Source organism: Leuciscus leuciscus (genome assembly GCF_965113295.1).
Source record: "Leuciscus leuciscus genome assembly, chromosome: 7".
Classification (NCBI taxonomy): domain Eukaryota; kingdom Metazoa; phylum Chordata; class Actinopteri; order Cypriniformes; family Leuciscidae; genus Leuciscus; species Leuciscus leuciscus.
Genome location: NC_138731.1, coordinates 41,995,558 through 42,007,610, shown reverse-complemented (window position 1 = coordinate 42,007,610; position 12,053 = coordinate 41,995,558). Strand labels below are relative to the sequence as shown.

General features: G+C 37.9%; 2 protein-coding genes across 4 annotated transcripts in view; both read right to left on the bottom strand.

Moving 5' to 3' along the window:
* grb14 (growth factor receptor-bound protein 14) overlaps positions 1-12,053 on the bottom strand; it is a gene marked incomplete at its 5' end in the record, with an annotated part of 96,024 nt that overhangs the window by 75,715 nt on the left and 8,256 nt on the right. The window lies entirely within an intron of this gene.
* The window catches only part of csrnp3 (cysteine-serine-rich nuclear protein 3), a 264,623-nt gene continuing 257,164 nt past the window's right edge, over positions 4,595-12,053 (bottom strand). The window contains exon 6 of the transcript XR_014207230.1: positions 4,595-11,990. The gene's annotated coding sequence lies outside the window, so the exon portion shown is untranslated. The remainder of the gene's footprint in view (positions 11,991-12,053) is intronic.

Sequence of the window (12,053 nt, the reverse complement as noted above, 5' to 3'; positions counted from 1 at the left end):
ATGGTGATGCAGGTTTAAATCTGGCTTGCGACCATTTCTTGTCATCTCTTCCTCCATCATCATCATCATCATCATCTATCTAAACACAAGACAAAAAGGCCATAGAAGAATTAAAGGGATAGTTCACTAAAAAATGAAAATTGTGTCATCACTTACTCAACCTTGTGTTGTTCTAAACCTGTATGGGTTTCTCTGTTCTGTTGAACACAAAAGAAGATATTTTGAAGAATGTCGGTAACCAAACAGTTGATTGACCCCACTGACTTCCATAGTATTTTTTTTCCCCACTATGGAAGTCAATGGGGTCCATCAACTGTTTGGTTACCGACATTCTTCAAAATATCTTCTTTTGTGTTCAACAGAACAGAGAAACCCATACAGGTTTAGAACAACACAAGGTTGAGTAAGTGATGACACAATTTTCATTTTTTAGTGAACTATCCCTTTAAAAGACGAATCTGAAGAACAACATGCAACCAAAACTGAAGTTAAAATAGTAAGGACTGGGTCTCAATGATCCAACACAAGCTACTGCCGTCTCATAGAACTGATCAGTCAAACCTGACATGATAAATCATCCTTTTTTCCTTGTTAGGACTCGAATAAAAAATGGCCGGTCTTCTCAAATAATCATGGTACTGTATCAAAGATTAGAGACATTTTGAATTAAATGGATTTCAAGAGTAAATCAGTAAATCATCATATTAGAATGATTTCTGAAGGATCATGTGACACTGAAGACTGGAGTAATGATGCTGAAAATTCAGCTTTGCATCACAGGAATAAATTACATTTTAGAAAACAGTTATTTACATTTTTTTATAATATTTCACAATATCAAAAAAATCTTCCTGACCTCAAACTTATGTTAGTGTGTGTATGTATGCATTTACACGAGCTTCATCACTGAAAGTTCTACCGGGTCTAAGACAAGGACACCCGAGGAACGGGAAGCATGGCGGTCCCAAAATAGGTGCAGGGCTAAAACACATTCTTCTGTTATCAGTCAATGCAAACGCTCTTAATTACATTAGCGGGACGTGAGAGGCACAGCTATTTCAGTTCAGCCCGACGGCCCCACACACGACAACAACCACCACAGGACAATACACACACACACAGAGGGGTCTCAGCTACAGCAACGGGGTTCAGAAAGCTGATGATCGATGAAAGACGAGGAGAGAGCAACAGCGACATGCTGAATGAAGCGTGTGCTAATAGATAACCATATAAGTGCATCCGCACGGATCATCTTCCCTTTCCATATCTCAGCGGCAGTGAAAACAAATCTCTCCGCAGCGCTCACCGCCAATCTTCACTGTCAGTTTTGTTCTTGCTGAGCAAAATCTACTTTGATGTATCGACTGGTGAAATTCTGTAAACAATTTTTGATTGTTAAATGCACGTAAACCATGCATTGCATAAAAGTAGCCCAACAATGGCCAATCAAAAATAGCCCAATGACCATATCCCAGTTATCAAAATATGCAATTCTCATACCTAAAATACATATTTTATATTTACTTGATAAATCGAAAACCACTATATGATAGTGATCATAAACAGCTCCACGCAGAGCCGATCAGCCCTATACGCACACTACGCAAGTTGCATAGGGCACCGCAAATGACTCAAGGCCCCGCCTCCCTCTCATGTCAAAGCGCGTCAATCAAAGTTTACAACATCGATGAAAAAATTAAGCGAAAATATCCTTTTGGTCATGAAAAGAGAGAAAAAAAATACAATGAGAGTGGATTGCGGGAACAACAATCAGGCAGACTTGTGTTCTCTCCTCTCCAAGATTGATGTCAGCAAAGAACAGTATACTCTCAGAAAAAAAGGTACAAAAGCTGTCACTGTGGCGGTACCTTTTCAAAAGGTACACTTTTGTACCTAAAGAGTACATATTAGTCCCTCAAAGGTACATATATGTGCCTTTGAGGTACATATATGTACCTTTGAGGGACTAATATGTACTCTTTAGGTACAAAAGTGTACCTTTTGAAAAGGTACCACCACAGTGACAGCTTTTGTACCTTTTTTTCTGAGAGTGAAAGTTGATGTGCATCTCTCTCTAGTCTATCTGTCTGTCTAAACTAGCAGCAGTGCATCTTTTGGTCTTTCTGTGTGTTGCTTGCTAATTCTGTTGCTTGCCACTTCCAGGGCTGTGTTCTGTGACTTTGTGCCTGACAAAAAAAAAGTGAGAGTGAAATACAACTATTTATTACGTTTGCTAAACGACAGAGCAATGGTGTTTGTTTATAAACTGCAGCTCGGAAACGATAACCGTGTTGCGCGTTAACATGCGTTCATATGCACGTGCATGAAATGAAACGCGCCCTTTCCAGCAAAACATCTGTGGGAACCTGAGGCCTCATTTATAAACGTTGCGTACGCACAAAAGAAGGCGTACGCTGCTCTCTACGCAATAATTGGTATTTATAAAAAGCAAACTTGACGGGAAAATGTGCGGTCCTTCACGCAAACTCTGACCCAGGCGTACGCACAAAAACGGGTGAAATGAGAAATGGCGACACCGTCGGCAGAGGGAAGAAACACCTGTGTAGACCGTTGTGTAAAAGAAATGGCAATACTGCCTCTCATAAATAACATGAAGACTTCACAAAGCAAGTCTTACAATGAACAGCCTATACGAACACCCGTTTGATCGATCTGCAGTGTAAAACAAACAAAATCAAACGAAGATTACAACAGAAATGCAAATTAACACATATTTGCAAAAAGAAAAGTGAAATATGTTCTGCCATAATATTGGCATGTTATGCAATTCATCCTCATAACACATCTGTAGCTTGTCAGATGCAATCAAATGGATGGTAATAAAATGCCATGATGCCATCACAATGCGTAATGACGCACAATGGCTGATCTTGCGCTCTTAGAAGATGTGGCAAATGGAAGGATTCGGAGTGAATGCATCTTCAGACAGCAAGAAGTAATGCCCACACTGTGCCCTCATAACAACATTTTACTCCTCTTTTCCACCTCGCCAACGATAATTTCTACTTCACATTGAGTGAAGTTACGTTTCTTGGTTTTTCTCTCTGTGTTTGCCATGATTTCGCAATCGATGAATATTAACTCGGACTATTTATGGGCAACTATGGGCGTGACATGAAGCCGCAAAAGCTGCGCTACATTTAGAATTGATTGTGATTTATTAAGGGAAAACTGCGTAGGATGTGCGTGTGCACGGTTTTATAAATCCGAATATTTCTGTGCGTACGCACGTCCTATGTTTCATCCATACGCCACTTCTGACGCAAATCCTACGCAAAGTTTTATAAATGAGGCCCCAGTACAATATGGACGTGATGACACTCCTCATTATAGGCGCATACACTTTTAAAACAAGACAATGATTATCTAGTCTCCAAGTCAGTTTAGTTACAACTCTGCAATAAAGCAAGATGGAGAGCAATGTATTGACATTGACTATTGATTTATAGGCTATATTGCATTTAAAATGTTGATTGGCTGGATATACTGGTCAATATGGATGCACATCCCTCAGTAAATAATAACCATCAAGTATCAAGCATTGCTTTTATCATTTAAAACACAGTGACAAGCCATTTCAGCTTTTATTCATTCACAGGATGCATTTTTGATATCAATAATGAAATTTGTACTATTTAAAATGTGAATTCTTGATATTAAGAATGTACTTTTTCTAGTAACAATGTCTATTTCTGATATCAGGAATTACACTTTCATTAGTACTAGTTTAAGGAGGGAGGATTGTAGTGGGAGGTCAGGAACGGCTCCCTACCAGTGTCCCTCCTTCACAAAACTTGAAAATTCTGTCATTAGTTACTCACCCTCATGTCGCTCCAAACCCGTAAGACTTTTGTTCATCTTCAAAACACAAATGAAGATCTTTTTGATGAAATCTGAGAAATGTCTGCCCCTCCATTGACAGCTATGCAACTGAAACTTTGACGCTTCAAAAAGTTCATAAACAGATCCTAAAATGAATATGAATTGAGTTGTTTAACCTATGTGAGTGCTTTGTTTGTGCACAAAAAAAAAATATTTACCACTTTATTTACAAAATATCAATCTCCAACGCACGTTTTTGAGAGCATGAATGTGCTTTGAAGATTAATATTTTGTAAATAAAGTAATAAATTATGTTTATCTTCATTTGTGTTCTGAAAATTAACAAAATTCTTACAGGTTTGGAGCAACATGAGGGTGAGTAATTCATGACAGAATAAAAAAATTTGGGTGAACTAACCCTTTAACATCTAGCACAGTTTTATCATAGGTAGAAAACAAAATATTTCAATAAAACCGGCTTGGTGGTTGAAACAGTCCACAATGATTTAAATCTCTAAAACACCAAACCATCAGTTAAAAAAAAATAATCGAGCAAAAATGATGAAGATTAAGTGAAGTTGAGCAAAGTTTCTGTAGCATTTCTGCGCAGATACTGATATTTTATGGAATGCATTGGAATTATTGGTTTTAAATGTGGTTTAAGTGTCTAAAATATAGCACATAATCAAGCTATTAGTGCCAGAAGAATGATAATATTGATAAGAAATCTGGAGGCTGTGCATTAGCATTATTTTGCTTTTCTTTTTTTTTTTTTTTCATGAACTGATCAAATGTATATACCTTCAATGAAATTCATTTTCCTTTATTTAACCAGGTTAATACCTCATTGAGAAAAAAAATATATATATATATTTTACAAGAGTGACCTGGCCAAGAACGCAGCGACAAGTAACATAAAAGCCAGATAAAAGCATCTGCCAAAAGCACAAAAGTAAATAATTTTTTAGCTGATGCAAGTCAAACATTGCCATAAATGTTTGAAATGATCAGCATGGTTTCAGACTCTCTGTCAGTTCTCCTCCTGAGGGTTTACTTCAGTGTCCTGTAATGATCAATGCTGTCAGGAGTAGATCAGCTTCTGTCATCAGCTCTATGAGCAGGACATCTGCGGATCACAAGGCCACTGCTAACTCAAACAACCTGTCTTCACATAAACCTCTATATATGTCAGGTTACATATTAACATTCAAACAGGCACGCTGATTTCTCCATTGAAATTTAACTTCGGATTCAACCTTGATTTCTGGAAAGGGAACGCTTGAGCGGTCAGACGGTTACATTTGTCAGAATTATAAAAATATATTAAAAAGTTTATAAATGTTACATGTTATCTGTGTTTCCCCCCCCTTCATTGTGTTTTTGGTTCAGTCCTGTGTCCTAGTGTTCCATGATTGCTCTAATTAGTCATGTCTATCACCTGTGCATTGTCAATCACCTCATTAGTTAGTCATAGTCCCTGTGTATTCTATTTATACCTTGTGTTCTCCTTCAGTCTCGTCAATGTAAGCATGAGTGTTTCCCCTGAGAGTTTGGTTATTAAAGCCCTATTCAGACGGGACTAGTTTATAGGGCTGGGTAAAAAAAAATTCTCGATTTTAATCGATTCTCATTTTTACGAACCGATATTGATTCTTTAATCCCAAGAATCGATTAGTCATCCTGTTTTCAGTTGATGAATGAATGTAACATTGTAGCGCACATCCCATCCAATAAATTGCAATGATCTTTGTGCTTTGTTACTATTGATATGAAACAAAGTCTCAGATTTCAAATTGCGTCCATTTTCTTACGAAATTCAAAAACATAAATACCGTTTCGGCGCTGTGGCGTGAGATCGCTCTGGCTCAGCTCTAGAGAAGCACATGATCTTCTCTTCCGCCTTAATAATACCAGTTACTACGCGAAATAAACATGAATGAGCATCTGAAAGTATGTTAAAAGGTAGAGTACAACTTATCGAAATCCGTATCATGTGACATGAAATCGCTCAATCAGTGTTTCAACCGTGGAAAGACGCCAGTAAATCAGCTTGTATACAATGTCATGTAACGTCACATTTACCTCAGAACAACCATATCCAGTGACCATAAACTCGTTAGTCAGCTAGAAAAATGTACTCTAGACAGGAGCATTTTGCTAAATATATGCACCATATTGCATATTCATTATAATTTTTAATGTTCTTAAATTTTTAATGCATGTTTGACAGCCACCATATAAATGTTTATATTTCATATAACTTTATTAAGTGTTTGTATACAAATCAGTTAATTTTTACCTTCAATATTATAGTAGGCTAATGAAGCCTATAGGCTACAACTTACTCCCTTAGTTTACAGCATTAGTTAAGAGATTTGTTTTTCTTGAGAAAATTTGCCATGTATTGTACCTGATATCCGAAATCGAATCAAATTGCAAGCTTGTGAATCGAAATCGAATCGAACTGTGAAATTTGTGTCAATACCCAGGTGTCATAACTCAAGTGTTTTCCACACACCATTCAGATCAGAAAGCACATGTTAGAGGCACGAAACATCTTTTAGCGTTAGATAAGTGCCTATCACCAACACAATCCAATCTGAAGTTAATTAATACATTGTTCGACTGGACATAACTGTTTTATATATGTATAAATAAAATATAGGTTATGTGTTTGTGCACGTGATATCAGGAAGCAACGTAATACACACATGATGACAGGAGGGTGACGGCGATGCGCAAATCGAGTTACTCTCCCACTTCTGCTAATGTTACTGAGATATCTTATCCCGTGCGAATTGGCCATTAATATTACAGACGTCCTGTGGTAAAATAACTTTACTCCATCTACCCTTGTAAAGTTAATCCCGTCCGAATACGTATTCCTCGTCTCCATGAGCTTTGTCCTACACGTAACGTGACAATAAAAAGTTGCAAAATTCTTTTCACTTTTTCATTCAGTGGCTTTCATTCAAACAAGCTTCCACACTGAAGACTGGAGTAATGATGCTGAAGACTGGAGTAATGATGCTGAAAATTCAGCTTCGCATCACAGGAATAAAATACAGTTTAAAATGTTTGAAATTGTGATAATATTTCACAATTTTACTGAATGTGAGCAAATAAGTGCAGACATTAAAGCATTATAAAAAACTTTTGAACTGTATTGGATTATTCTAGTATACATTTCTCATCCAATTCTCCCATTCTGATGCATGTAATGCACATTTATTTAATAGTTTTATAGTTTTACTGTATGTCAACGATTGTCTCATTTGCCTCTATTTTTATTTGTTACAAGGAATTGTCAGGACAAAGTTGATCCTTAAAGGGCACCTATTATGCCCCTTTTCACAAGATGTAAAATAAGTCTCTGATGTCCCCAGAGTGTGTATGTGAAGTTTTAGGTCAAAATACCCAACAGATCATTTTTTACAGCATGTTTAAATTGTCATTTTTGGGGGCTCAGAAAAACGCACCGTTTTAGTGTGTATCCCTTTAAATGCAAATGAGCTGCTGCTGCCGCCCAAAGGGCGGAGCCTTAAGAGCTCGCGCTCAGAGCCAGGACAGTCTCATCTGATAATATAAAAACATAAACTCTCAGTTGCGGTGTTCATTTCGACCCGGAGTCGGACAATAATGCCCACAGAGCCAGAGAATATATGCTGTATGGAGATAGAACAGGTATAGTTTAGTTTAATTATGGACGGTTATAACTAATTTGTCATCTGCTTTTATCCACTATTAATACAAGCCTGCTGTAGCAAACCCAGTCCGAATGATGACCAAAATATACTGATGAGTTCAGTGAAGTTTATTGTACATCACACAAAGATGAGCGTTAGTTTTACTCCAGAAAATCACTGTAAGAGCTAATAAACACAGTGCGCATTAAAGTCTTATCCATAAACTCTCTCTCTCTCCCTTTCATTATCATCAACATACACAGCGAAGTACACAAAACACTCGTTACAACCAACCAACAGTAAACAAATATATACACACCTTCTCAGAGGGTGCTAAATAAACTGGTAAACTTTATATCCGTACAACGACTCGATGAGCTGTCATAAAGTGCGCGCTCCCACTTTCATTTCTGCCGTGGCCAGTCGCTCCGGAGACTGTAAGCTGGATCACGAACAGTTGGTATTGATCCATCCTCTAGTAACAAGAGTAAATGAAGACTGCTATATTCATTCTTACATCCAACAACAACACACCTCAAACGCTTAGGAGACATTCTTGTCTACAGTTGCTCCAGCGTCAAAACAATGGCGGACTGTGTCCAGCTCACTCAGGGCGGGTCTATGCTCAAACTGCAGTGTCAATCAACAGTCGTGGGCGGGGCCTGTGCAAAGTGATGTCACATTGCCCCGAATCTGAGAACAGCTCGTTCTGAGACAGTGCTTATGATTTATGGGGATTTTAAAAAAGCACTGTGTGGATTTTTAGCATTATAGGGTGGTTGTGTACACACACTGCCAACACACATTTATGTTCAAACACCATGTAAAAGTGAATTTTGCATAATAGGTGCCCTTTAAATGAAAATTAACTGAGACTGACATGTCCTATGAAGAACGTAGCGCGTGAGTCTGGGCTGCAGCAGAAATATGACCTGTAGTTAGTTAGCATCACTAGTGTCATCTGCAGGAATTATCAGATTAACCAGCATTCATGCATCTGTGCTGGAAACTGTTATTCTTAGACCGTCACGTACAAGAGCATAATTGTACATTAGAGACACGGTGCAGACTTTAGTCAATTGACCTTGAAAATACCACTAGCTGAAGTCCATTCGGTACAAATCCCATAGACATACATTAAAAGAGGGATATGAGAATGGTGTGTTTTAGACATCTAGTTCACTGGAATCAGAATCACACCATGTTTGTTCGTTTGGCCAGAGGAGAACCGGTCGCCTGACTGAGCCTGTTTTTCCCCAAGGGTTCGCCAGATATTAAAGGGGTGGTATAATGCCCCTTTTTACAATATGTAAAATAAGTGTCTGTTGTCCCCAGAGTGTGTATGTGAAGTTTTAGCTCAAAATACCCCACAGAATGTTTTCTACAGCATGCAAGTTGTCCCTTTTTGAGGGTCAGTAAAAACGCGTCGTTTCGTGTGTGTCCCTTTAAATGCAAATGAGCTGCTGCTCCCGGGCACAGAGGGCGGAGCTTCAAGAACCTCACGCAGACAAGCACTAAAATGTCAGAAACTGTTCTGCCTTTTATGTTTAAACTGGAGTCGGAGAATGATGGAGAGACTCAAGAAGAAGTGACAACATTAAGAATGCAACAAGATGTTTCTGAATAGTTAGTTGATGAATTTATGTTGCTGATGTGGAGTTAACTATCTTCAAGTCTTTGATTAGCATATTCTGTCATGGTAATCTATAAATCGCTCGTGTGGGAACTGTTGTAAGATTCCTTCAGAGTGACATGCTATTTGATTTGTTTTACGTACTATATTGCATATGAAAAGACGGATGCGACAGCAAGCAAATATCTCCCTTTGCTTTGAACTTTGAGCGTTGTAACTTTGCAGATGTTGTTTATGCTCAAACAGCAACATTACACACTAACTAAAGTTAGAAAAGTGAAATCATAATCAACCACCCCTTTAAGATATTATAAATATTATCATCATGATTTTCTGTAAAGCTGCTTTGAAGCAATGCATATTGTGAAACGTATTAATGGTATATATTATACAATATAAGTATCACTGCATTTTATTAAGAATATTGAAATAGTGACTGTGTAAACATGATTTCAGTTAAAAGTAAATGTTCATAAATATAGGCAATTAAAATAAAGTAGATGATCTTATTTATGTCTGTTGTCTGTTTAGATAATGTCAAATAAAACAGTCAGAAAATTAGCTGTCTTATTTTCAATATTAATCTGTAAATGTATTTAATTTATTTATATAATTTATGCATTAATTTTATATTTATGGCTGGCTGCAAAGGATGTTTTGACATATGAAGGGGGTCCAATCCTTAAAAAAAAAAAAATAAAATAAAAAAAGATCTCATACTGTTGTTGAATGCCCTGGGACAAAAACAGGTTTCTGGAATGCTGCTGTTCTGTCCCAGTCTAATAACTGCCACTGTAAATCACTGACACGTTCGTTAAAGAACCGTCCCAACATGCATACTTCACATGTTTCACTTCATCTTTAATTGCAGTTCTTTGTTCTTCCAGTTTTGCTTTGCAGAATCCGCAAAAGCAGTGAAAACTTGTGGACTAAAAGATCATAAATATGCTGTAAAATGTGCATTATATTGTGGGATATTAGGGGTCTGAACCTACACTGGTCTCACGGTTCGGTTCGATTATGATAATTGTGTCATCGATTCAGTTCAATTCGATATCACGATGCACTGCGTCCTCAATTTTCAATTTTACTTCACATATATACAGTTTTGTCAATAAATAAATAAGTAAATGCTAAAATGAGACAGTAGCTCTGCCAGGTGTTAAAGCAACACTAAAGAACTTTTTTTACCTTAAAATAATGTTTCCAAAATTGTATCAGTGGTTCATCAACTCATAACAGGGTGAACGGCACTTCTGCATTCGCTTTGCGGCCCTATATCTGCTATAACCACACTATGAAAGTTTGCCAGATCGGGTTGGTTTCTGTAGTTCGAATGAGACATAAGAAACTACAAATTTGACTTGCTTTACGGCAAGCGTTACAACAGTCATTATTTTGTTTTTCTTTGTTTCTGATGTCGCAATACATCATACTTTCGTAAAATCATGCAACATATTCTACCTTGTCTGTGAACATCGTTCATTCTAAAGCCAGTGCTGGATAAACAGCGAGCGTGCGTGTGACGGTAGGCTAAATTATTTACCACAACGGTAATGGACAATTCCGCTTCCAACCTGTAGAGGGGACCGAAGAGGAGAAGTTATTTAGTGTTGCTTTAACAGCTCGGGGTGAAAACGGCTGACGTGGTTTCTCAAGTTACTGGTATTACCCCCTGCATGTTTCATTTGTGCGTGACATGATTTACACACAGCGTGTGTCTTCTCCGGGTCGTGCTTACCAGGTTGTTCATAAAAGCCGAAATGTGCCCATGATGTAGGCTTTTTAAGTAGTTGGAGCATTTTTTATTACTCACACTCGCGTCTCACCTCCCTCTGCCACTGTATGCTACCGCGACAAAGTACGTACACGACAAATGACGTCAGAAAAGCGTCAGTACATTATAATCGGTTATGGTCTATTACTGAACCGATACCGAATCGTCCTCGTCTCATCGTAGAAACGATTAATTTCAACACCCCTATGGGATATAGCTAAAACAACATTACATACATTACAACATTTTTACTGTAGTTCTATTTAATGTGCGGAATTTCATTCTGTTTTTACACTGTGTAGTATTTTATTAGCTAAAATCAATGTCTTTATTCATACATATGTCCTCATTGGTGTAAAATTACCTCTGCCAATGATCTGACTTATCCTCGTAAGCGAAGAATTTCTTATCTTTATTTACATTGGACGGGTAAGTCCAAGGAGGCTTCCATGTCGTTCCACCATTTTGAAAAACTATAATAGCAGAGAGGGACAAAAAGCACTAGCCTACCTCAACGCATTTCCACAACGTGTTTTCGTTCAGAGCCAGTGTCACATGACTGAAACCGGCTGAAACGGACACGGAGATCAGTGAGAGGCGCTTGTCACTGCCCCGGCAAATTTGAAAGGCTGCAATGCACGGTACTTCATAATGCAGGATCATACTTATGCCGAGCCACAGGAGAAGGAATCCTCATCGCCAAAAATGTAATTTAAAAGGAAACGTGACCGGCGAATAAAAAAAAACGAGGGTAAATGTCAGGATAGCTTTTCCCAGGTGAAAAGAGCTAATGAAGGAGACAGACTTCGAAAGGGACGCTGAAGTCAATGATACGGTCTAAATTACAAGCTTTTTTTCTTTGCTTGGTTGTGTAAATTCATTAAATAGGCAGCATAACAGTAGAACTTGTATAGTTAAACTTGATGAAGTGCTATTGGAAGACATGTTGTCATAGCTTCTTGGTACATAACGGCTACCCTAGTTGCAACACGCATTTGAAAAAGCGAGGCGCTAGAGAGCACTATTCGTTTGAATGCAAAATACAATTTCACTACCCTGGTAATCCAGGGTTCTCGCGAGAGCACAAATTGAATTGCTCAGCGAGTTACTCTGG